Raw genomic sequence first — 25,000 nt, forward strand, 5'->3', positions numbered from 1 at the left:
ACAGACAGGTCTCTAGGTAGGTTTCTCAAATATAGTAGAATAAAAACTTTTAGTAGAAGATGTCTATTTCTAGCCTATTCCCAGCCATCAGGTAGTTCTCCCCTGTCACACAGCTGCCAACCAGGGAGGGCGAGGGGGAGTGGATGGGGGTTGGAGGGGAGCAGAGGCCTGTCACGTCCTTCAGGGCCCATGCAGCCAGCACCACATCTTTTCCAGCTGCGGCTCAGGCAACATCAGGGTGGCGAGACACACTCGGTGGACGGCACTATCTGCCCCATTCTGACGCGCGAGCTCACAGACGCCCGTGATTGGCCAGGGTCGCCATATTTGACAGAGGAGAAAAGCAAGACCAATTTTGCTCTGTCAGGCTCCTAGCGACAGATGGGCATCATTAGGAATCGAGCTCATGATCACCAACTCATAGGGAAAACATTTCTTTGTTGCACCATTCTTTGGCCTTTAACCACCATCTTTTAAAAAGCCCCAAATGCAAAATGCAAACCATCAGAATGCACATTATCCTTTATGACTGCTGTAGGTTTAATAAACTTTTTTATTACTAGGCAGTGATGTTCTGATATGATCGGATCTAGTTTGATTTTATCATTTCATTTAACTTTTAACGTGCTCTCACACACACTGTTTCCTTCTTTCTTTTTCTTTTTTTGCTGGTGAGACTGAGCGTGATAGTCAGCATGGTGGCCACTCTGAGATATGCAAAAGTGAGTCCCAGAAATGTTCAATCAACATTGCCAGTCAAGTTCAGTTGCGGCCGCATAACGGATGGAACATGTATAATGGATAATGTCTTTGAACCTTTGGTCTAATGGACTTCTGTAGTGCTCAGGAATTGTAATATGATTACCTGTCTAAGAAAAGCTGACATTTACCGTCCCTGCCATTAGCTTCCAGTCTATCTTTCTGAGAGGAATCTAATAGGTGTCCAGCAGTTATCTGGACATGGACACAGGTTAAATGGACGGTTAGCATGGTGTGCTGCCTGATATAGCCAGCAGTCCAGGTTGCCATGGAGAATTCTCAGCACATAATGTTTATCTAGATGTGGGCATTTCTTAGATTATATGGGTATTTTGTTTGTTTGTTTTTGTATGTACATGTCTGTGTTTTTATGTTTGTGCGCATATGTGAGATGGTTTGAAGGAAGAGTCAGTGAATGACTCCTGTTACACAGTGAGTGATAGTGACTTTTGTGTTTGATTATGAGTTGCTGGCAATTCTTATGAATAATCATTAGTGTCTGTATTGTTCCACAGGGGCCAGTGTGTGGTCCACTGAGTAAAACCTGGTCGAAGTCAGTGGTCGTTCAAAAGAGGGCCATGTGTACAGCTGTGATATGTGTTACAATAGGAGTTAGTTAAGTGACAGCAGTTACTTTAAAAATCTCTCTCTCTCATTTATTCACTCACACTCGCACATGTGCACGTACACACACACACACACACACACACACACACACACACACACACACACACACACACACACACACACACACACTTGTACACATGACCTGTTGCAAGAGATCATGGGAATGTGTGTGTATATTATACATACTGTAATGTAAACACAAGAATTCCATGCGCCTGTATACTGAGAGTCGTCACTCTGTTGGATCCAAACGGGCATTCTGTCTGATTAATAAGTGCTATTACTGTCTGTCCAGGTGGGATAGTGATGTGTTGAGAGAGCGAGCGAGCGAGCGAGAGATGCAGAGAAAACATGGCAGCTTGATAGATTATTTCAGCTGCAGTCTTTAGCACTCCTGTCACACTCCATTTTTAGGAGACGTATGGATACATTATCTGGAGGGTTCCACGCGATTTAGACTCGAGTGGTGGAATCGCAGGGTGGGGAGATACTACTCTCAGCAGCTTGCGCATGCAGCGCATGAACACATTTCATGACTGTTCACACTTCTGGGCGGATGGATGGACATACACATTGTCAGTTTGTTACGCCACGCTTCTGCATGCGCGATTTGTAATGTCTGAAAGAAGTTAACGCGTCGCAAGTTATTTTCCTTCGGTCAACTCAAATGGACCACAGACATCTCAGCGAGAATTCAGCCTTCACGTATGAAACAGAAAATTACAAACACTCTTGAACATTGAAAAAAGGGGAAAGAAAGTGTAGACTGAATAGACAAAAGGAGAAAGGAGAAAAAACGACGGAAACAGAGTCTGACAGAGATGAATTTCTGCCCAGGGCCGATATATTTCCGTGTGTGAGGATCACAGATCTTGGTGGCTAGCTGGAGCTTTATCTGCTAACTGACTCATTAGCGCGCGTCCGCTGCTTAATTATTAACGAGGTCACTCAGGGGACCCAGAAGCCCTCGCTGTGCTCCAGCTCTCTCAGGACCTGAACGCCATTTGCTGCCGTTGCTGCTGCGTTTCCCATATTAGCGCGTCCGCGCTAAAGTGGCTCATCAGCGTCTCCTGCCTTCAGCCTTCTGTCTCTATAAGGCGTCGAATAATACAGTGAATAAATTACTATGTAGTAAGACAAACACAAAGATGTTTGTCTATGGTAGATTACGTTGGACCACCAGGAATTAACACCAAACTTCAATATGTTTGTAGGCCATCGGTTTCACCATTTGTAATTGAAAGTATCATGGCGAAGGTCTGTCAGTTAACAGCAGACACCGTGACACAGCTAAAATGTATACCTAAGACTGGTAGCTGCGAAATTGCTTGGTCCCCTCATTCATCACCCTGTCACCCTGGTGCATATATTCCAAAGAAACAACAGTGTTGACAGTGTATAAGAATAGTTAAAGTCTGCAAAACAGTGCTTAAAAAGCAGTGCACGCATCAGAGAGCCTCTGTTTTATATATATATATATATATATATATATATATATATATATATATATATATATATATATATATAGAGAGAGAGAGAGAGAGAGAGAGAGAGAGAGAGAGAGAGAGAGAGAGGAAACGAATAGTGAAATGAATGAGAGGGGGACATAATCTTCTATTTATATCTCTAATATCCTTGTCTGTATTAGATTGATAACCTAGTTTCTGTATTTTACGGCAAGCTTCTAGTTTGTGTGTGTGAGAGAGAGGGAGACAGAGAGAGAGCTCAAGAGGGATGTATTAGGAAATCTAGTCTATGGGGATAGCCCACATGGTTATAGTTCACATACATTTTCATTAAAAATAAATCTATGAATATATCTATTCATAATTTTCTGGCACAGTTTGATAGAAGTTTGTCCAAAGGCACTTTCCAAATACAAACACAGCATGTGCATGGCTCATGAGCCCAAACAGTAGATGTGTGTGTGTGTGTGTGTGTGTGTGTGTGTGTGTGTGTGTGTGTGTGTGTTCCTGCATACGTCCATGTGTGTGTGAGTGAGTGGGTGTGGGTGGATGTGTGTTGGAGACTCTCAGTGGGTTTGATAAGTCTGGAAGCATATGGGGTAGATTTCAGTTCCGGTTTGTGAGTTTTCTTGGCCTCTAGATCCAGATTATGGACTCTGGATTTCTCTTATTCAGATTCAGAAAAAGCAAGACAAACCTTTGCAGTGTCCACTCATGTTTGTGACCTGTGTTGGGCCTCCTATCATACAAGATGTCCTCAAGCCATTTCATTCATTGCATGGTAGCTTTACCAACTGCAGGCACTCTAACTAGATGCCCTGAGCTTGCACCATCATTCCTGGAGCCACATGCCCACAGGAATGAATGCTCAGTCGGGAGGTCCTGAAATGGCCACCCCTGGCCTTACCATAAGAAGCCAGGACATGAGCACATATGTCGTGATTTAATTGAGGGCTCACCACATTTAACTTGAGGGCCCACAGCCTTGCAAGGCCATGCTCAACGATGTGGGGCCAGGCCTTGGCTCCTAGCATGGCAGAATGGAGACAGATGTTTTGCTCACTGACTCTGGTTCCTGGAGGCTTGGTCTTCTTTCTGTTGCACTTCCCTTTGTCTGGGAAGGATGGTGGCTTGGTGGTTAGCACCAAGGTCCCTATCTGGGTGGAGTTTCCATGTTGTCCCTGTGTCCATGTGGGTTTCCTCCAGGGTCTATGGTTTCCTCCCACAGTCCAAAAACATGCAGATCAGGTAAAATTGGCTACTCTAAAAATTGTCTGTGTCTGCATGCCCAGTGATGGATGGCGCCCTGTCCTGGGTGATATCTCTCCCCTTCCTGTGCCCAATACAGTCCCCCAGGGTAATGGTGCTTCTGTAATGAAAGATTACAACTACAAGGTCTGCAGCAGCAATTATGTGCAGACTGCACTGAGATATCGATTACACGTGCGTACACGTGACTCCGAGACATTGTTTATACTTCTCATCTAACAGAAGGTTACTATGTATTTCCACATTATGTTATATGGTGGTGGAGGGTGGGGGCAAATAATATTGCTGCAGACGCAGGATCTTTTCAGGGAAATGTCTTCAGCAGCTCAGTGACATTTAGGCTTAGCTACGTAGCATGAAGATACACAAGACACGCCTGAGAAATGCCTAGCAGTGCTTCTGATCCACAACCAGAGAGGATCTCAGCCAGCATTCTGCACAGCAGCCTGTGGATGGACGGGTTCAATCTAAATCAGGTGTTGTTTTCAGGGGAAATTGCCAAGATCTCTTTCTCACTCTCTCTCTCACTTACAACACATCCCTATGGTGATCTGTTCGCCCCTATGAGAAATTATCAATTTATTATCAATTCACCAGGGAGTGCTGTTCAAGGACAAGGGACATTCTTTGTTCACTCAACAAAAGGAAAGGAAGAGTGAACTGTTACTTAGGTAGATCACCGCTAAGAATAAGAATCGATTTATGTTTTTGAACACTGAGGAACATTTCATCATTGAGCACCTTTTGCCTCCTGAGCTGAATATGGATTTCTACAGCACGCGGATTCCTTTCCTCATGTCTAAATTCAGCCAATGGTTCTAAGCAAGATACTCTTATTTTGAAAACTGAAGGAACATGTGGGGGAAGAGCAGAACTCAAAGGTGAAAATCTAATCCTATGTGTGCTGTTTGCTGCAATGGTCCCTTTCTGGTGGTCCTGCTTCCTGACTGAACAGCTGACTCTGTGACCCTCATTGCACTTCCCTCTCTCACCTCTCCACCTCCCCTTCTTGCGACTCCTCCACCTCCCATGCCTGCGACTCCTCCACCTCCCATGCCTGCGACTCCTCCACCTCCCATGCCTGAATCAACTCGTCATCCTGAAGTTTCTTTAGCTCCTTGTCTTGCGACTCCTCCAGCTCTTTGTCCTGCATCTCCACCACCTCCTCTTCCTGCATCTCCACCACCTCCTCCAGCTTCTCCTCCTGCCGCTGCCATCTTACAGGTTTTGTGGCATCACCGCGCCACTTCTACAGACAAGAACTTGGCAAAATGACAGAGTCGGTGCAGGCGGCGTGCGTGTGTCTGTGCATTAGCCTTAGCGTGTGTCTCTGGAAAGCCTCAGTAGTGGCCAGTGTTACTACACATGCCAGCCAGCAGCCACCCACTGAAAAGATCACATATGTATAAACAAGTGTTATCCTCCATAGTACTGTTGAACTGGTAATCATATAATACACAAGATTCCCATTACGCTTACATCTTAAGCCATGGTGACCCTACTGCACAATGCGGGTTCACATGAGTGAAGTGGGCCTGTCTCCACACTCACAGCTCACTTCTCAAGCATCACTCATCTATTATCTACCAGCACTCCGACATGGACGGAGCCACTATGTGAAAATTGAATGAGCTTAGCAGGCGGTCATAAACCGCTCTCATCCATTTTACATGACGCTACACACCAGTAATCCCGCGAGGACTGAGCAGTTCAAAATAATTTTAAAAGCCTTTAGGCATGGTGTGCGTGTGTGTGTGTGTGTGTGTGTGTGTGTGTGTGTGTCTGTGTGTGGGTCTGTGTGTGTGTTTTGGAAAATTACATTACCCATTTTCAATATTCACATTTCTTTCCTGATTCTGTGGCATTTTCCCGTCCACCGTGTTCAGGCCACCACCTGGAATACCTTCATTCCTCCAGGCCTGAGGACTGGTAGGCTTCCTCAACATACCAAATCCATGCCTTTGGCCTTTGTGTTGCATAGGTTACATTACATTACATTACATTTTCAGTAGACACTCTTATCCAGAGCATCTTACAATAGTGCTTGGTCAACTTCTCATGTATCCTAGCCAGAACAGTAGGTTAGACTAGGTTAGACTTGATCAGAAGCAGCAGAAAAGCAGTGTGATGTGCTTGTTCATTTTCTGATAAAACTGGTGCATCATTCCCCACCTTGGCTGTGATTAACTCTTGGCTGTGAGCTGCCATATGAATGGTTGGAGTGGAAACAGGACAGCTGTACTGCTTTGAGTTCCAAAATGCTCTTCACTGGCAGTCCAGTGCTCCATTAGATCACAAGATAAGCATCTTCCCTCTAATTACTCAACTAAAAATAGCAATCATTTCAGCTGCTTATGACGTGTGTGTGTGTGTGTGTGTGTGTGTGTGTGTGTGCGCACGTGCATCTGTGTGTCTCAATCAGGTCATCTCAGGACACAGCAGGTTCCATCTTTCTCTTTCTATTTCTGCTGACTATAGTGAATGATCAGAGTAGAGATGCAGAACACTGGACTTGTATGTCTCAAGTTGCTTCTCATAGGCATCGTCCTCCCTGAAGCTAGTTGAGACACAGCCAGCTGCCAGGACTGTCCTGCGAAAACACATCAGGTGTCTGGTAAACTGTACCCAGTCCTGGACACTGACACCAACATTCAAATATGACCCACTAAAACTGCTATGTGGACGGCTATCGTGACCTTGCTGTATCAGCTGTTATGTTTTATACAGTGCTTTTCAGTGGGTCACTGGAAATGAATTTGTGATATTTAAGGTGATGTTCTTTCCTGAAATGGTGTATGACCAGAATGTTCTTGAAGAAATTTAGTTGAGAGTACAGGAATTCAATGTTTTAGACGATAAAATCCTAGAGACATTGAAGCCCAGAAGATGACAGGCCTGCTAATTCATGCTCTCCTGATGTAAACTGCCTTAATATTCTACTTCTAGGTTCATTTCACTTATTTGTGCTTACAATATCCTTTCAGAATGTAAATTGTACCAAACCTTAACTTCACCCAACACTTCGTTAAGTTCTCTCAGTGTAGTAATGATCCAGACTATGGATGTTCCTGTTTTGCGGGAAAAGAGAGGCTACACTTTAAATACTCCACACCCGTCCTTCTTGCTCAACTCCAGTGATCACGGCAGCTGCAGAAGAGTTGCCAGCATCATTGCCACGGCAGCGGTCTCTTCTCCTCCAGACGTCAGGTCACTACTTCATTACGTGTATTACTATAAAGCCACATTTTTGTTCATCTGGGGGCAGTTATATAGTGGACCATGTCCTAGATCTTCTTCGTTTATAGGCCAGTCACAGGCATGAAGGGGGAGAAGGGAGCAGGGTCAGAGGTGAAGAGGCAGGGTCAGAGGGGATGTCATTCACCACCCCAAAATCATGAAGCAGACACCGCAATGTACTTTCACTAGAGTGGCACTACAGTGGTTGGAGTCCCTTCACACAGGGGCTGACCAGCTGTGCCTTGCCGGTTTGTTGGTGAACTGAAGTAGGTTTCCAGCAGCAGCATAGGCAGCCATTGCAAACCGCCTGTGCCAACCACTCATGCCAGCGTCTTCCCCCGGCACACACAAAATTTCGCTTCCCTTGCAGGATGCAGCGGCAGAGTGTTTGGCATTTTTGCACATGATCGCTGGTTCTAGCCCCAGCCTCGGCCCACAGCATGCCAGGCTTTTGGGTTTGTATTAGCGGGTAAAGACACGATTTTTAAGACACTATATTATTAACCTTCTTTAACTGCTTTATTTCCATCTGAAATCAAAAATATGTATTCCCTTATACATTACCATGTAAAAAGTCTTAGGCCAATATTAGATTAGTTGTTTTAGCAATGGTAATAACCATATATAATTGTTTCTCAGTCTTTTTTAATGGAAAGCAACCAGAAAATGCATGAAATTTGTACGCAGTATTAAAAAACAAAAAAATCTGAAAAAATCTTCTATAGACTACAGTGGCAAGTATTTAGTGTGATCTCCTCTTACACTTGAACACTAGCAGGATCTAAAGATTACTTTAGAAAACTTCCGAACAGTCTCCCTATAAAAAATCAAGATATTATTGGTGCCAAGGGAGGTCACACTAAATACTGACATTTGCCAGTAGAAGCCATTTTGTTCTGAAAATTGTGGGGTTTTTTGGTTTTTATTTTTACTTTTGTGTACATAATTCCTGTTTTTCAGTTTATCTTAATAAAGAGACTGAGACTTTCACACAGAACTGCATGTACGTGCAGTCTGAGCGCCACCTTAAGAAAAAAGTGAGAATACACACACACACACACACACACACACACACACACACACACACACACACACGAGCACGGTGTGTTTGAATTCAGCTCATCAAACGGTGGCTGTAGGAGTGAGCTCCAGCACTGGTGTCTCGAGAAGGGCTTTGATGTGCTGTGGCTCCCTGCCAGGGCTTTGCTTCTGCAGGGCACAACACCTCGGGCTTGCCCTGCGCACACCCTTCCACTCCCACCAGTGCAAATATTCATTACACTCATAACACCACGCCCATTATTCATTATACATCATTCATTATTCATGAGCGCCTCTGCCTGCGACAATGTCGAACCCACTGAGCCTCTAGGATTTGGGTCAGGCCAGTAAGAGGCTGAGGCACCTCGAGGTGGGGAACATTTGTAACCCCACACTTCACTGTGTGAAGGAGATGTGGATAAATACATCCTAATTATTATGTTTGTATTCCCTGGGGTTCTTGTGCAAATGTGTGTGTGTGTTTGATAATAAGGACGGTGGAGCCAGCCGTTGCGTGGCCTATATGTTGTGTATCCTTCTTTATTCCAGAGTTTTAGATAAGACATACCTACGTGATTTATACACCTACACACTCCACATGTAGTGAATGTCTGCATTTTTTTTTTATTACTGACACATCTCTAAAAAGAGCCAAAGCCCCATTCAGAGCTTTGTGCTCATACTTGTACAATCTTGTTCTATTCATATTTAATACTACATACTTAATACCACTGCCTAGCTGTGTGTTCTTAAGGCTTGAAAGCAAAAGGCAGGAAAGAGGATATTACCATGCTAAAAGTCTGGAATTGCATCTGAGAGTGAGCAAGCAGTTTGGGATGCTACTTTGATATACACTTTGGTATGCAAATGAGTTTGTGTGTGTGTGTGTGTGCGCGTGTGTGTGTGTGTGTGTGTGTGTGTTTGTGTGTGTGTGTGCGTGTGTATGTGTGTGTGTGAGTGAAAGAGAGAGACACGTATCATTTTAATGGCACCTTTTGGAAGCGTTTTATTTTGTTCTGCATTCATGACAGCTGCAGTGTCCCTGAAAAAAGGGCTATGAATCTGTACCAGATGCTCTCAGGAAAACAAATCCTGCCCTGTGTGAACTCTGTAGAGAGCTATTTGGGGATTTTCAATATTTTTACCAAAAAATTATATCTCTTCCTTTCAGCTGAGTTAGGAAAGAGTAAGAATAGATACTTTATTGTCCCCTGAAGAATTTTTTCTATATATAGTAGTGTAGTATACAAGGTGGCCAGAGAAACAGGATGTTTCAGTGAGAGAGCTTTCATCAGCTGTGGGAGCAAAGTGCTTCTCAAAGCTTCTTTGCTAATCTTGTGTACTATACTGCAATGTTCGCTACCTCTACAATTTTTGCTACCTAAACACACACACACACACACACACACACAGGTACAGTCACATACCGAGAGCATCCTTTAGGACAGCATGTCACAGAGGACTACTGTGTTTGTCTCAGCCTCCATGCTGTGCTGTGCTATGGGATGATCCCATTGCACAGGTCAGCCCAGTGATGATGCGGTCCCCATCAGGGGCCTTTGTTGTGGGGTTTTTTTTTCAGTGTTTGTGTGTTAGCTGCTCAGGCGTGCTTCCGCATGCATGCATATGTATCCACTAATACAGATATTCCTTTCATCCAACTACTGTCATACACATTTATACTGTTGCAGTCTTGTATGCAGTCCATGTATCTCCGGACACGTGAGTCCAGTGCCCGAGAATAGCCGTAGACGTACGGTCGCATATTGTGTCGGCTAGCATGCATGAGTTTCGAGCGGGAATGACACTCAACCACTTTGTATCAAGCTGCAGTTAAAATTAACATCCTTCAGAGGTGGTTGCACCACAGCCTTTTATTGCATATATGTGTGAATAGACGCTGCCAGTTAAAATTATATAACTATATATAAAAACATAATATTAACAATGCACATGTTCTTTAAATTGACCACATTTAATCACATTTTTAAAAATGATTAAATTATTGTGGATTTGCACTAAGAGTGCATGCAACCCAGCTCATCCCTGCTTAGTCGTCCCGTCAGTGTTTCAGATCTCCCAGTGCTGGTAGGAAGGCATGTGATGAAAGCCCCCATGTCCATTTGACTGCGGGAAGATCAGACAAACAGCCGTGTCACTTTGAAGGCCATACACTTTGTTCTCAGAGCTTCCCAACAGGCTCCCGTTCACTCACTTTGAGTTTCCAGTGAGCTAATGGCCACCAGAGGTCCCACACCTAAGCAATATATCATATAATTTATACTATATTATAGCCTATATAACCAATAATATTTAGGTTTTACCTAATACTAATCCACTATCAGCTATTACCAAATAGTTTTTTGTTGTTATAGTACATGAATGTTGCTATTGTTCTGTGTGACTAGTATCAAGTCCACTGTACCTATGTACACTCTTAAAGACTTACATCACATATCACATCTCGATGAACAGAAGATTTGTGTTGGTCTACCTGTGCAACCTGAATGGATTGCAGGTAGCACCTCATGCTACCAGCAGTGATGAGGACACTAGCAAAATAAAACACAAAATAAAAGTACAGTAGAGGAGAATCAGTCTGGAAGGATAAGGTGAGAGTAGTTGTCTGTGGCCACCACCTGTAAAACCATTCCCTTTTTAGGGGTTGTTGCCTCTCCTGTGCACCACTTGTCATCGCTTTCATTTGCACCAGAGAAGATGAAATTGATTCACAATCACTTATGATTCCTAATTGGACAGATTGATATCGCTGAAGTTTTAACTGACGGTGTTACACTGTGTTAAGCGTTCCCTGTAACGGTGAATGGTAAGGAGGCGGACATGTGCGTAGAAGAGCAAGATTTATTAGGGGCAAATCCATAAACGTAGTCATCAGAGTAGTCCAGGGTCATTGAAGCAATATGGAGAGTACGAGGAGACATGATAAGAACAAGGGCTTCGGTACACGAACAACTAATAAACACAAACAGCGGCTAGAATGAAACAAACAGAGGCTTGAAGAAACGAAGGCTGGAATTAACATACAGGCTAGGATAAATAAACTTTACATACATGGATTACATACAGCAGTTAGACTTCAATAAAGAATGAACCAACTGACATACACCCAATGAGAAGCCAAGACACAGGGAACAAGACAGGGTTTAAATACATTACATTAACAAGAATAGAAATGAGGAACAGGTGTGGAAAACCAAACGAGGGGCGGAAAAAACAAAACTATGGAATGGAACCAAAACAAAACACAAGACAGGGAAACCATGGAACATGGACATTAGGAAGGACCAACTGTGAAAATCCATCAAGTTTTCTTGAGCAGTTTAATATGATACTATTCTAGTTCAGTGTCGAACAGAATCGTGATTCATTTACTAAGCATCTAATAAAAGACCCAAGTAGCAGCATTTATTAAAGCTGTCCTGATTTGTGCCAGCATCGCTGTTCCCTTGAAAAGGCTACAGTTTAGGCCTGCTTGTGGGATGGGGAGTGCGTGGGCATCCCCTTCTCCCTGAGTCCTCCTTCCTGCTCTGTCCTTCAGGCTGGCTCTATCTCTCCCAGCAGAGACGGATCTGTCATTGCCGGCACAGCCTCCGTTGGAGAGAAGAGGCTCGTCCTGCCTCTCTCCACCTCGTTCAGATAATCCTCTGAGCTGGCCCCCTCACCCGTGCCAACATTTACTGGAGCTGCCTGCAGCTGATAGGGTTATAGCTGCTGCACTTGGGCGCGTGGTATTCCCCTGGCTGCGTCTCCGCCGATATCTGTCACGTCCATGCTGCCGTGGCCTAACTCGGAGAGGCACGATAGAAAATGACAACTCTGCACAGAACAAAAGCTTCTTTCACTAAACATTCATTGCGAAGTCTCCATCACCGTTAACAGATGGGATTTCTTAATTGTGCCTCAGTCTTTTAACAGATGTCTAAAGGCCAGCGAGGGCTGAATATGTTTTCATGGGCATGCTAGTTCCTGATCCCCTGAGCTTCCACTTCAGAAGGGCTACATTAAGCCAGTGATTAAGAAGGCTTCTACTAGCTTCTGTCACTCACTGGAAATCATGTCTGCGACTACATGGACGGAAATGCGAAGGCGGGCTTCCCTCAGCTTCAGGACCTCCATGCCTTCAGGGCCTGCCCGAACGACAAACCGGTTGCAAGGGAGGGGAGCTCACCTCATCATCCACACAGGTCTGTTTTCACCCTCTCTGCTACTCTCCCAGCATTTCACAGGAGTCACCAATTTTTGCATGCTTTTACTTCTGAGAGTGTTAGAGAGCTCTGACTTTGTCCCTCACAGCTCTCGCTGGAAGAATTTTGACTCGTGGCAAAAATCCATTTCTCTGCAACCAGCTGCTTTCAACCATTGCAGCTCTTAAGCACTACTGAATGCAGTAAAGGATGTTCTGCGTTCTGCACGTGACAGGGGCCCAAAGTGCTGCTGGCTAGTGGCAGCCATGATGGGAAGGGCAAACGTGTCCTGTCTGCTTCCCACTGCCAGGATCACCAGGTCTGGCACTCATTGCCAACAGGGACAGGTCCCTCGTAGACTGCTCCCTTGTTAGCACGGAGTGGGCAGCTTAGCTGTCAGGTGCATTCATGTTTGTTTGTTGGTGTGAAATTGTGGGGGGAGGGGCAAAAAGAGAAAAAAAAAAAGAGTGAGCATGAGTGAGAGATGTGGACAGTGAGACACAGAGAGAGGGAAAAGAGGGGGAGAGAGAGAGTTTGCAGTACAGAGTACACGACAGCCAGAGAAGAGAAGCCATCTTGGCCTCCATCCTTTGTTTCATGGCTTTGTAACCAACTTGCTGTCATCCGTTAACTCCATTTGTTTCCTTAAACTAGTTCTTTTTACTTAAAACAGAATACAGTACGGAAATGCTGAATTCCCTGCATGCTTGTGTCACAGACTTAGACACTGTACCGCCTTAAAGGTAAAACACCTACATAGACACTTCTGTGCCTGGTAGTGATCAGTATCAATGTCCATGTGCAAACGCGGAGGTCGTGGTGTCAGACACCTTTCCTTCATAACCAAAGGTCGGGCTCTGGACATGCTCTGAGGAGCAGTACGGGCAATGAACCTGGCAACCTCCAGCATACCCAGCCCACACACACGACAACCATCTCCAAGATCAGCAAATTCATCACCCTGTGTGTGGAAATTCCCATTAACAAAACCTGTGTGCCCCCTGAACTGTCAGGAACCGTGAAATGTGTTAGCCTGTTGTACATAGCTAGACTTTCAGCAGGTGATTGGGGGAGGGGCTTTGCATGCATGTGCGCATCTATGCATGTGACATTTCGCAATGAGATGCATATTGATTTCCTGCCTTTCTGACAACCCTTGGTACAAAAATATTGATCCTTGTGAAAATCCAACGAATGTCTACGAAGAGATGAGCATACAAACGAGAACAGAGGCAAATGACGGGGTAGGAGGGGTACTGTCTGGGCGAACCATGCCAACAACATGGGAACTCCTGCTGCATACTGCTTATATACAGGCTCCTTACTAATAAATTCCCTCATATCACACTGAATGTCATAAGAAAGGAGCCAAAACATTCACAGAAGAAGTCAATTGATTATTTTAATAGGCTCTCATTGTTGATGAGAGCAATTCAGTTAGCGACTCAGCTGTAACACCATCTCCGTAAATCAGGCCAAATATTCTCAAACAGCACTGAACATCTGAAGTCATTACGGGGCGCTATGAAAAGCAGCCCCACCTCATTATGGAATCATTGGACCCCACTCATGTTCCTCGTTCCAAAACATGTCGTCATAACCTCAGCAGAAAAGGCTTTTTGCAGTGGCGTTAAATTCAGGCTCAGTAAAAATAAATAAATAAATACATCGTTTTCTCCCTCTAATAGGCATGTGCTGTTTGCTATTTGTGTTACAACAGCATGCGCCGTTAAGCCTTTAGAAACATGTAGTGGCAAAAGCCATTGCATACATTAATGACTCGTATTCAGTAGCCTGCTGCCCTATTAAAGTATATTACATTGAGGCACCTTACATTGATCAAAACATGTAACTAAAAAAGCCTCTATTGAGCCTGTATCCTCCTATCGTCCTCTCTAAAGCATTGCTGGCTGGCAGAGTGAAGACATTACTCAAGTGTAATGCACCCCACCCCCTATTTTGTCTCAGAGAGGAGATATGTAGATCAGGAGAGCAGAACAGATGGTCCTGTCGCTCTGATGTGTGTCCACAGAAATATGACCACCTGGACGCAGGTGTCCTCACTGAGACGACTGGTTCACTGAAGCAGTGCTCTGGTTTAATAAGCCCATTTTGCACCAGACGCGGTAATTGCACCACTCACTGCGCCATGGCACGTCGTGAGCAATACACTCTTATGTCCAACAATGTAACCCTTACCCGGGGCGCATGAAGACCTCCGCACCGCAGCGGTAATGTAGGTTCGTACCTAGAATGAGTGCAAAATTAAATGAGCAATAAGTAATTTGTCTGATGATTCTTCTTCACATTATGAAACAGCAAGAATACTGACACCTAGTGGCTTGGATGTTTCAGAGTTTCAGGGACGTTCTTAAGCATAGCAGCCTCCATGTAGGGGACCTACCCTATGGAGAACAAATTGGTTCAATTGAGGACTACAAAGCAATTTGACTCTTCAAGAACAAATTGGTTCAATTGAGGACTACAAAGCAATTTGATTTTTCAACTCATATGAGCTGCATTTTACAGAATAAATGTAAAAATAATAAATAATCACTTTCATAGGTAATGTTTACTATTTGGTGGTAAAAATGATTTATTGTTCCTTTAAGTATTTTTGCTGTATTATGCAATCTAGGCACAATATCAAAACAGAAAACAACCTAGCCTGCGCTTTTTTTCTCAGTTGCATTAATGCGAACGTTGAGTTCTAGTTTCTTCATTTTTACTATTCATCAGTATTTGAACTTTTTGAAGGAAAATTAAACTTCTCAGAACAGACGGTTTTATATATATATATATATATATATATAAAGTTGTTCACATATTTTATTATGGTTCCCACTGAAGTAGGCTACGTAAAGCACGCTCCCATTCACTCATACTGCACATATTCACATGGAGTGCCACGCCGAGGCATAGTCGCTGTAAAATAGCGAGCACTGCTTCAGGTGTGAAATGGGTTTAAGCACCCAAAATCCGACCGAGCCACTCCACAACACGGCCGACGACAATTCGCTAGACCAGAATAGCTCTGGTATGAATATTTAGTACAAACAATATACTGTGATCTCCTGTATAATTTTTTATTTGACAGTAGAAATGAACTGAAGTTGATAGTGCATCCCTTACACGTACATATTTGATTAAACATTCGTCTCCAGCGTGCCATGCATCTCTTTAGTCTTGCTTAGTTTGGGGCACGGCCACGCTTGCCGTGTTTTGTTCAACAAGCTCTAGCCGATTTTCCATTCTGCCTTGTGGAAAACTTTGGCTCCTGCAGTCTGCCATTAGCTCTGATCTGCGGTCAGTTCCTGGCCCGTATAACGGCCTCTCTCAGACACTGGGAGACGTACATCGTTTCAGCTCCTCTTAACCATAAATGGCTTAATCCCCGACTTTATCGAGACGCGACCGGAACGCCGCGGCAGGCGGCGGCAAGCTAGCTGCAACAGGCGCGCCTGGAAGCTTGCCTGAAAAAAATTACGGGGAAGAGAGGATCAAATTACAGGGTGCTGCTTTCTTCGGCAATAAACTGATAAGGAGAGGCTTTCGTCGGTGGCATATTTCTGGCAGCCGCGTTTGTCTGTGATCCCCGCCAGTTTCTAGGCGGCTAGCAGAGTGAGGGATGTTGCAAGCTACGTCTCTGTCTTACTGTAGTCGCTACTTCGTTTATATTACAGCAGAGAAAACCATTAACTGGGTGTCGTAAATCTGTGTGACCTATTTAAAAACACCAGGTCAGCCTGTGAATGCTGCCGCTGCTACAAACGCACCCAGGGGAGTTATTGTATACAGTTAAGCAATATATATGTCTTTTTGTGGTAAATCGATTCAGAAAATGGAGCAGTCATTTGAGTTAACCATTATCGCTATACTTTACCACGGTGTTATTACCATTTACCCAATAATGTTGAGTATCCCTTGTTGTTATTACAGGAAGTACAAGAGACTTCCCTAAAAAGTGATGTTTTAATTGACAAAGGGGTCACTGATGAGATTTAGAAGTAAAGACGTTAAATAGCAGCCTGTTAGCTCGTGTTCTGTTTGTGCGACCATGTTCTCTGTGATTTATCTTCTGTGAAGACTGCATAGGCAAAGTGGCAGTGTTTCTGCTGCGTGTGGCTCGGATGTGATAATCAGACTCATTAGATATTTATCATTGCTAAAAGTAAATGGTACACTACTCACCGCAATAAGGCTAAGGTAAGAGCCATTTGTTAGAGTAAACGGGTGATGGGTTTTTGATCAGATTTACTTCAGATTTACTTTTAAACAGGAAAACATTTAGTATTGTGGTAATTTGTGCTAAAATGACCCATTTTACAACATAAAGGTCAAATGACTCAACAGAAGGTATGGGTGGGGATGAAGACTAAATAAATGTAAATCTACATATTACATATTGTCTGAAATACATTCCAACAATACTGTTGAAGCTGGTATAAGTGACTTCCTGTTGCTCAAAGCAATGTAATCCACAGCTAATTAAAGGCATTTAATTCCACTGGCATTTAATTAATGTCCATTTTGATGATTACTATACATAGAATCTATTTTTATGTAAACGTGGTTAACTGAGCTTAAAAGGTGTGTGTGTGTGTGTGTGTGTGTGTGTGTGTGTGTGTGTGTGTGTGTGTGTGTGTGTGTGTGTGTGTGTGTGTGTGAGAGAGAGAGAGAGACCATGCATGTGGGCAAGGTCTTAGAGGTCTTGAATTCTTATTTTCTGTTTAATTGTTATTATTATTGTTTTTTTATGATTATTGTTTATTTTTATGATTATTATTTCATTTTACATTTTAATTAAAGATTTTACAAATCACAGAGTTCTCTGAAAGAGAACATGGCATTGGCGGGGGGGGGGGGTGTATGTAAGTGGCTGTGTTTGTTTTGTTTATGTGCGCGCATGTGTGTTTAATACGGTAATTATTTATATACATAATTGCCTAATAAAGTCAACTTTTTCACTGTTAGTCCAAAATAAAGCTGACATTTTTCCAGCATGCACATGTCCTGTTGTTTCACACACTTCGTGATGTACCCAGAAGAATTTCCCTCAACTGATAAATGAATTAATTATCTCCCTTTCAGTTTATTACACCACAATGAAGGTCTTTTTGCACCTGAATCTAATTTGATGTTCCAGGCTATTTTACATTTCATTACATATTGCATTGTAAATTTCCTACATAATGTGCTTTTAATGACCTTAATTTGAGCTTAGCTCTTCTTGTCTGGCTCCTTGTGCAGTGTCAGGTTGAAATAATAGTTCATTTGATTAGTGATGTGTCAGATACCCAAAAACTGTAATAAAGCAGTAAACCGATGTGGCTGGGTACATCATGATGTCTGTTCACCATTTTGGAGGCTCATTATGTTTTCTGAAGGGGATTGTTATGGTTCTGTGAATAAGCCACATTGTATTACAAAACAAGTCTAGTTGAATCCCATGGGTTACCATCTAAAAAGATAAAGTCTTCTGGTATGAGAGCCAAGTATCCTGTATTATAAATACACATCTGGCAATTGTAACAAACCAAACCGCTTGAAAATCGGTCGAAAATTCAGTGAGTTATGATCATTTAAATTGTGGATCTCCTGTTTCCACAGACATGCGTGCATTAGGAGTCAAGGCTGCCGCACAGCAAAATGGCGGCTGTGTTGGCACACAAAATTGGCGGTAATGGAGCTAATCAACCGCAGTCTAGAAGCAATTGTAAATGTGTTTCGTTCTACTGAGTCGTAGAAACATGTCTGACACATCCTTTGTTGTAAGTTCACCTATGCATAGTAGCTACCTACAGGAGCGCACTGACACACAAGACTGACACTGTGAGGCAATATAAAAGTGGAGGATGCAATCTTTCGCCACTTGAAAACAAATAGTTTTGTATCTTATTAGTTCTTTCAGTACATTTTATTTCCCAAGGAAGGGAGGGGTTGGGACTCCAAAGTCCCTCCTGCAATATCCATCTATATAGAGTCCATATCAGCTTCCAGTTCAGTATGCTAATGCTAATCAAAACATAATCCAACATGCCTTGCTCAGATGTACAGATGCGCCTAAAACTTGTGATTAGCTAAATCAGACGTTTTGTATTATTGTGGGAACTAAACTGTTCTGGGATCAGTGCACTCTAAGCAGGATGGGAGCCACCTGCGGTAAAGACTGATAAATGGCTTCACTGAGCCCCAGCCTCAGTCTGTCTTTGTTTAAATTTTGTATCCTTGCGAGGACTTACAAGTCAAACAAGTTACCTGTGGATGACATTCATTTCTATGGTAATGCTGGGTGTGTGGGTGTGTGTGTGTGTGTGTGTGCGCACGCGTGCTTTTGAGAGGAGATGAGTGTTGATTCCTTGCGAGTTACTTAAATCTTATTGTGCCTAACTTAAATACCTAAGATTTATATGATTCATAAAAATTGCAGACACAGAGTGTGCAAGTATGTGTGTGTGTGCACACAAAGTGCCGGCCTTTACACTGACTACAACTTTCTGAAAATGCGCCATCTCTAATCCTCCTGCTCATCATGCCAGACACTATAATAGGTCTCACACCCCTCGCAGGCTGCAATTCATGGGGCGTAGCGGGGTGGCTGAGCCCCTCTGGAGCACTGGCCACACCCTCCTTTGGTTTGATCTCATCCCCGACCAGACAGCTGGAGGCCCCAGGCCCTGCTGTTGGTGTCCGGTGTCCAGGTTGCAGATAAATGTAGATTAAATGTAGATAACTGTCTTTTTTTAATATTTTCTGAATGTTTTTCTTTCTCGTGTTTTTCTTACACTCTGTTTTGGGGAAAATCTCAGCTTGGGTTTATTGGCTGGTTGAGAAACACAGCCTGGAGGGATTCTGTGCCCAGTGTCCATTAGTGTAAGATATACACACAAATACACACACACACACACACACACACACACACACACACACACACACACACACACACACACACACACACACACACTTCTACAGGGTGCTCTTATTTGATCTTCCCATGAACACAAAAGGTCCAAGGTGAGCTGACCCTGTCATTTCTCTATAACCCTCTAGATTTCAAAAATACTCTACTGCCTAAACACACTTTAATGCACTCCCAGAAATGCAGAGAAACTCAATTATTCTGCAGTGTAATATATAAGGTTTTTAAGTGTGTGTTCCCGTGTGCCACTGTCCTCTTTTTGGTTGTTACAAAAGCAATGATGTGCAGCATTTATTCCAGCAGTGGGGTCTGTAGGACCACTCCCCCACACTGGGGAAGCATTGCTATGACCCTGCCAGCTTCACACAATCTGTCCATTTGAGCTATAGAACTAGAGAAGAGCTATAGGGCTTCCTGACCCCATGTCTTTGTCTCCACACCACACTCTAACAACGAATGAATAATGTATGTGTGTGCAGTAGAGCAACACACACACACACACACACACACACACACACACACACACACACACACACACACACACACACACCTTAGTCCTTTCATTTTCTGCTTCTCTGCCTTTGCTTCTCATGCACTTGGTTTCTATGTCTATTGTCATTGAAGGTCAGGCTTTGTGTGTGTTTGTGTCAGTGTGTGTGTGAGTGTGTGTGTGTGTGTGTGTGTGGTGGGGGTTGTAGTGCAAAAGGTTGTTTATATTGTTTATAGTGTCTGTGCATGTGTGATTAACTCCTTATCAGATAATAATTAATATCATAAAAAGTCATTGTACAACATCTCCATTTATCTATGCCTCACCCTGGATGATGAAGCCAGTAAATACAGAGATCCATCACATGTATTAGACAACCACACCTGCCATTAAAGTAAAAATAACGGCGTTCTTTACTAAAACCGTATGATCCTTTCTCAAGGTTTTTCATTAGCCCCCATATCTGTTTGCCCCTCCTCTTCTCTCTTGCACTCCCTGCTTCTGAGCCACAGCTGTAGGAGCCATGGAGGTAATCTGCTTGGATAGAGGGGCCTTAAAGTCAAATCCCACTTCACTATGTAGAGCTGGAGGGCTGTGCTTGCGAGCCCAATAGCTTTCACTCTCCTGCAGCAGATGTAGTTTGGTGCCCACTGAAGCCAGGAAGTAGAAGACTCATGGTAGTAACACCATTTTGGAGAATATTTCAGTGTGACAGGGCTGGTGGTATCTGGAGAGAGACTTTTGCGACGTTAGCGGAAGATGGAAATATGAGGCCCAGAGCAGGCTGTCGTAATGTGCTCGCGTGGACTGAGGTGATGGGGAAAGGAAAGAGAGCAGAAAGAGGGGAAAAAATCAAAAGCTCTAGCAGGACAAGTCTGTATGGGCCAGAAATAGCACTGACTTGCTCTCTGACGCTGCCCTGAGTTTGCAGACCAATGGAGTTCATGCATTTAAATAACAATATTATTGTAATGATTGGTGAACTCAGGATTTCTGAACCTGAATCACAGGGGAAGTGTGTCCGGGTTTCCACAGAGTGAAAGGAACGTACTAAACGCTTCTGATCAGCACAAGTCTTAAATATTTATAACATCTCTCTCTTTATATTGTGGTCTTTCTTCTTCTCCCTCCCTTCTTCCCCCCTCCCTCCATATCACATACACACGGAGAAAAAGAGATAAAGACCCCGGGGACACACGTCGAAACTCCCGTCACATGAGAGTGCGCATATGCGAACGCCCGAGCTGATATCTGACTTTCACTGCCCAGCGAGCCACGCCTGGATGACTCTTCTGTAAAAACCACCTTTAAACGTGGGCATTCAACAGAGAAACACCCGTCTCTGCTGCTGATCCGCAGAACTGTCAGTTTGACTGAAAAATTTAAAAAAAAGCCGCGAATATGACGACATTAATAGCAATAACAGTCTTGGACGTAGCGCGAAACGCCTTTTGGAGGCAATAATTGCATAATTGTTCGTTCAGAACGTCCAGCACGCGCACGTGTCCACCGTATGACTTCACCTGCGCTTGCGACGCACTCGTGCGACGTTGCTGAATATGAGACGCGCGTTTTATGGGACTGGAATTCTAAATTCGTCTGGTGGTTGACTAGCCAGTAAAAGAAATGACACGGGGTTGCATCTGTTTCTCAGCGAACGGGTTTTGAGAATTGGATATGAAAAAGTTCCATGTTTAATAAAGGGGCATGGTTTTGGCGTATTGTGTTATATTAATGTGATCAGACACGAGCCTGATCAGTCATATGATACGTCTACGGCGTGGGTTATTGGATTTTAAGACAAACTCTCTCTCTCTCTCTCTCTCTCTCTCTCTGTCTCTCTCTCTCTCTCTCTCTCTCTCTCTCTCTCTCTCTCTCTCTCTCTCTCTCTCTCTCTCTCTCTCTCTCTCTCTCTCTCTCTCTCTCTCTCTCTCTCTCTCTCTCTCACACACACACACACGCACAGGCTGGTTCAGTATGTGGCAGGCAGCTTGTTCTACAGGGAGCAGGCCTCCCTTACATCAAAAGAGCCTTTGGGCTGCTGCCGGCGAGCACTCCTGCTAGGATGCTAATTAGGTGCTTGCGGCTAGGTTTGCTTTCACAGCTGCCCATGCGGACACGCGGGCACAGCCAGTTCAATTATACCTTATAACTTGATCATCTCTCTTTAACGTCCTTAAATCATTTTATTCATATGTTCCCTACATGTCTGATCTCTCACTATAAATACACATGGACTGATGTATAGGATCTCCGTAGTGGTGTTAAACAATTGTAAGCCAGTTTCTTTCAACAAAGGATACCGTCCAGCTCATGGGGACTTGGTTTTTTAACTGGTTGTTTATTTGTAAACGAAGGTATATAATTGGGTCATTTGATACGTAATTTTTGATAAGTAAATTGGCTAAATTAAGAATTAAGACCAGCTGGTTTGGGCTAATTGCTGTAATTAAAATCCATTCACGACTGCAAACACCATCGTGACACCTCACGATAAACGCAAACTGTTATAAAGCAGCATTTAACCCAGGACAGCACTCAGTGCTTATGTTTCCTAATAACAGTTATGTTATGTGTTGACAGGGACCTGATGCTGCTTTCTTCCCAGTGGATAGCAGCGAGAAGGCACATATGATTTTAAGATCATGTTAAAGATGGAGATGAACTGACTTTGTCTTCTTTCTCTTTGTTTCTCTTTGTGGCCATCCTTACTTACTGGGTGAACTGGGTCCCTGAAGCTGAGCTTACCTTCACTCTAAACTGGGTGACAGAGAGCAGGAGATGGAGGGAGTGGTGCTGGTGCATGGATGCAGAAGCAGGTTAAGGGGATATCGATCATAAGATGTCAGCATGGGCTAACCGATGTTGTCCCCCTGAATGCTCACACACACACACACACACACACACACACACACACACACACACACACACACACACACACACACATACAGACACACACACATACACACGCACACACACACACACACACACATACACACACACACACACACGCACATGCGTGTGTGCTCAAAATCAGACCTTCGCAAAAGGATTGTGTATTGACAGCAGAATACGTCCTTGTCAAGTCTCTTGTCTTCATTGCTACTGTTGTGCTCAGGGAAAGCTTTTATTTTCCAGCCTGGCAGCTTACCCTGATTCTTCTTCTGTCAATCAACTCCTACCTCAGATCTGAGGGTGCTCTCGTTGCTGATGTCCAAGAGCAGGGTACCACCAGATCCCTTGGTAGAGTTTCCTCCCCATTCAACCCAAGCCTTTATTTCTGGCATGGGTCAGCATGGACCAAGCCAAGCGTTTCTGTTCTAGTAGACCCTACTGAGGAAAGCAACACCAGACTGGTGTAGGAGGCAGCAGTGCGTTGGTAGCAAGACTTTTCTCTTTTTTTTCCCTGTATTTTTTTTTCTATCAAATGTAGTTACAGTGCCCAGCTGGGAAGCTACAGTGCTTTCATACATCATAAGCAAATATTAAATTCTCAGTGATTTATTTTTATATAAAAATATATATGCGCGTTTGACATAGTTTTAATGTCATTTGGCTTGTTTCTTACGGTGAAGCATTTCCGTGGGACACTTTTAATTAGGACAAGATCCACTCTCATGTATTCCTAGATTGTAAGGATGTAAATATCTTGTTTTGATACAGTTTTTCTTGAAGCTTTGTTTGGAAATCAGTTTACTTCAAGAGGGCCTGTGGCTCCAAATATGTGAATATCTAGCAGACGTAATTACTGGTGACAAACTTGCCAGGAGTTCAGTGATCACGTTACACTGGCATTCGTTAGGGACACTCGAGGTCTGTTGCACGTGTGTGCAGTGCATGGCCCCGTGCGCATGCCATTAGCACACTGGCTGCCATAACATCATTCTAGCCCACCGTTAATCAGGGCACAGACATAGCATCAAATCTGCACCCCCATGACCAACGACCAATCGTCTAGGGAGGAACTCCCGCAAGCACCCGTTCTCACTGACTAGAGCCATCACACGGAGCGTCACTCCCCATTATCACACGCTGAGGTGTCTAAATCAGCACCCGATCAGCCATGAAGAGAACACGTGGGACCCAGTGGGTGGTCACCTGGCCCCAGCCTCTGCACCCCCCCCCCCCCCCAGGCTGGCTAAGTGAAGATTAATAAGCTTTTGATTGTAACAGTAATAGGCCATAAGAAGATTGTAATTGTGTTTTACAACAACATGGCAATTACTCTGATTTTCCCTGATTTCTTCATTTGCAGAACAGTTTGTAGACAATGAGGAGTTGGAGGTTAAACATGGGTTCCCAGTATATTTTCTATGACCTGAGCTCAGGTATTTGATGGATTGCTCACTAGAGCGGTAATCCATAATATGTTGGATCCTGGTTGATAGATACCTGTGGAAATCTAGGTGTCTTGCTCAGCTGTCAGCACTATGCCAATCTGTCAGACTGAAGGTGATGTGTGAGAAAGGACCTAACAGGAAAGAGCAATCGCTGTCAGAGTACATATAGTCAGGAGTAATCACTATCAGAGTGCAGACAGACACAAGAAATCACTGTCAGAGTGCAGATAGGCTAATATGTGAAATATAAGTTTATATAATAAATGAGGATGTCTATAGGTAGAGATAATGGATAGAGGAATAGACGTCCTTGTTTTTTTCTGTCCCCCATAAGGCTCAGGGTTAAGGGGACACATGAACACTGTTCTCTACAGGGACCTGTTTCACTGCATCACAGATCAGAATCTGATCAATATGCCACAATGGCTAGAGTGAGCCATCCATTGGGTCCTATTAAGGAACAGACCAGAGCATGTATATGTATACTTGTGTGTGTGTGTGTGTGTGTGTGTGTGTGTGTGTGTGTGTGTGTGTGTGTGTGTGTGTGTGTGTGTGTGTGTAGCTTTGCTTGTGCAGCACTGGGACTCATTACATCAGCCAAGCAGAGTCGCACTATGATGCAACCATCCCTCATACCACAGACATAC

At 43.8% G+C, this 25,000-nt stretch overlaps 1 protein-coding gene and 1 long non-coding RNA gene across 7 annotated transcripts in view; one reads left to right on the forward strand and one right to left on the reverse strand.

The window, feature by feature from the left end:
* The window catches only part of sash1a (SAM and SH3 domain containing 1a), a 236,598-nt gene that overhangs the window by 130,868 nt on the left and 80,730 nt on the right, over nucleotides 1–25,000 (forward strand). The gene's annotated exons all lie outside the window — the stretch shown is intronic.
* LOC118241789 (uncharacterized) lies at nucleotides 10,283–16,370 on the reverse strand. The gene is made up of 3 exons (XR_004776353.2): nucleotides 15,743–16,370; nucleotides 14,804–14,852; nucleotides 10,283–10,526 (listed from the first exon to the last, which is right to left on the reverse strand). It is a non-coding gene; the product is annotated as an uncharacterized LOC118241789 (long non-coding RNA).

The sequence above is a fragment of the Electrophorus electricus genome, chromosome 2, assembly GCF_041902795.1.
Source record: "Electrophorus electricus isolate QZ-2024a chromosome 2, ASM4190279v1, whole genome shotgun sequence".
Lineage (NCBI taxonomy): Eukaryota > Metazoa > Chordata > Actinopteri > Gymnotiformes > Gymnotidae > Electrophorus > Electrophorus electricus.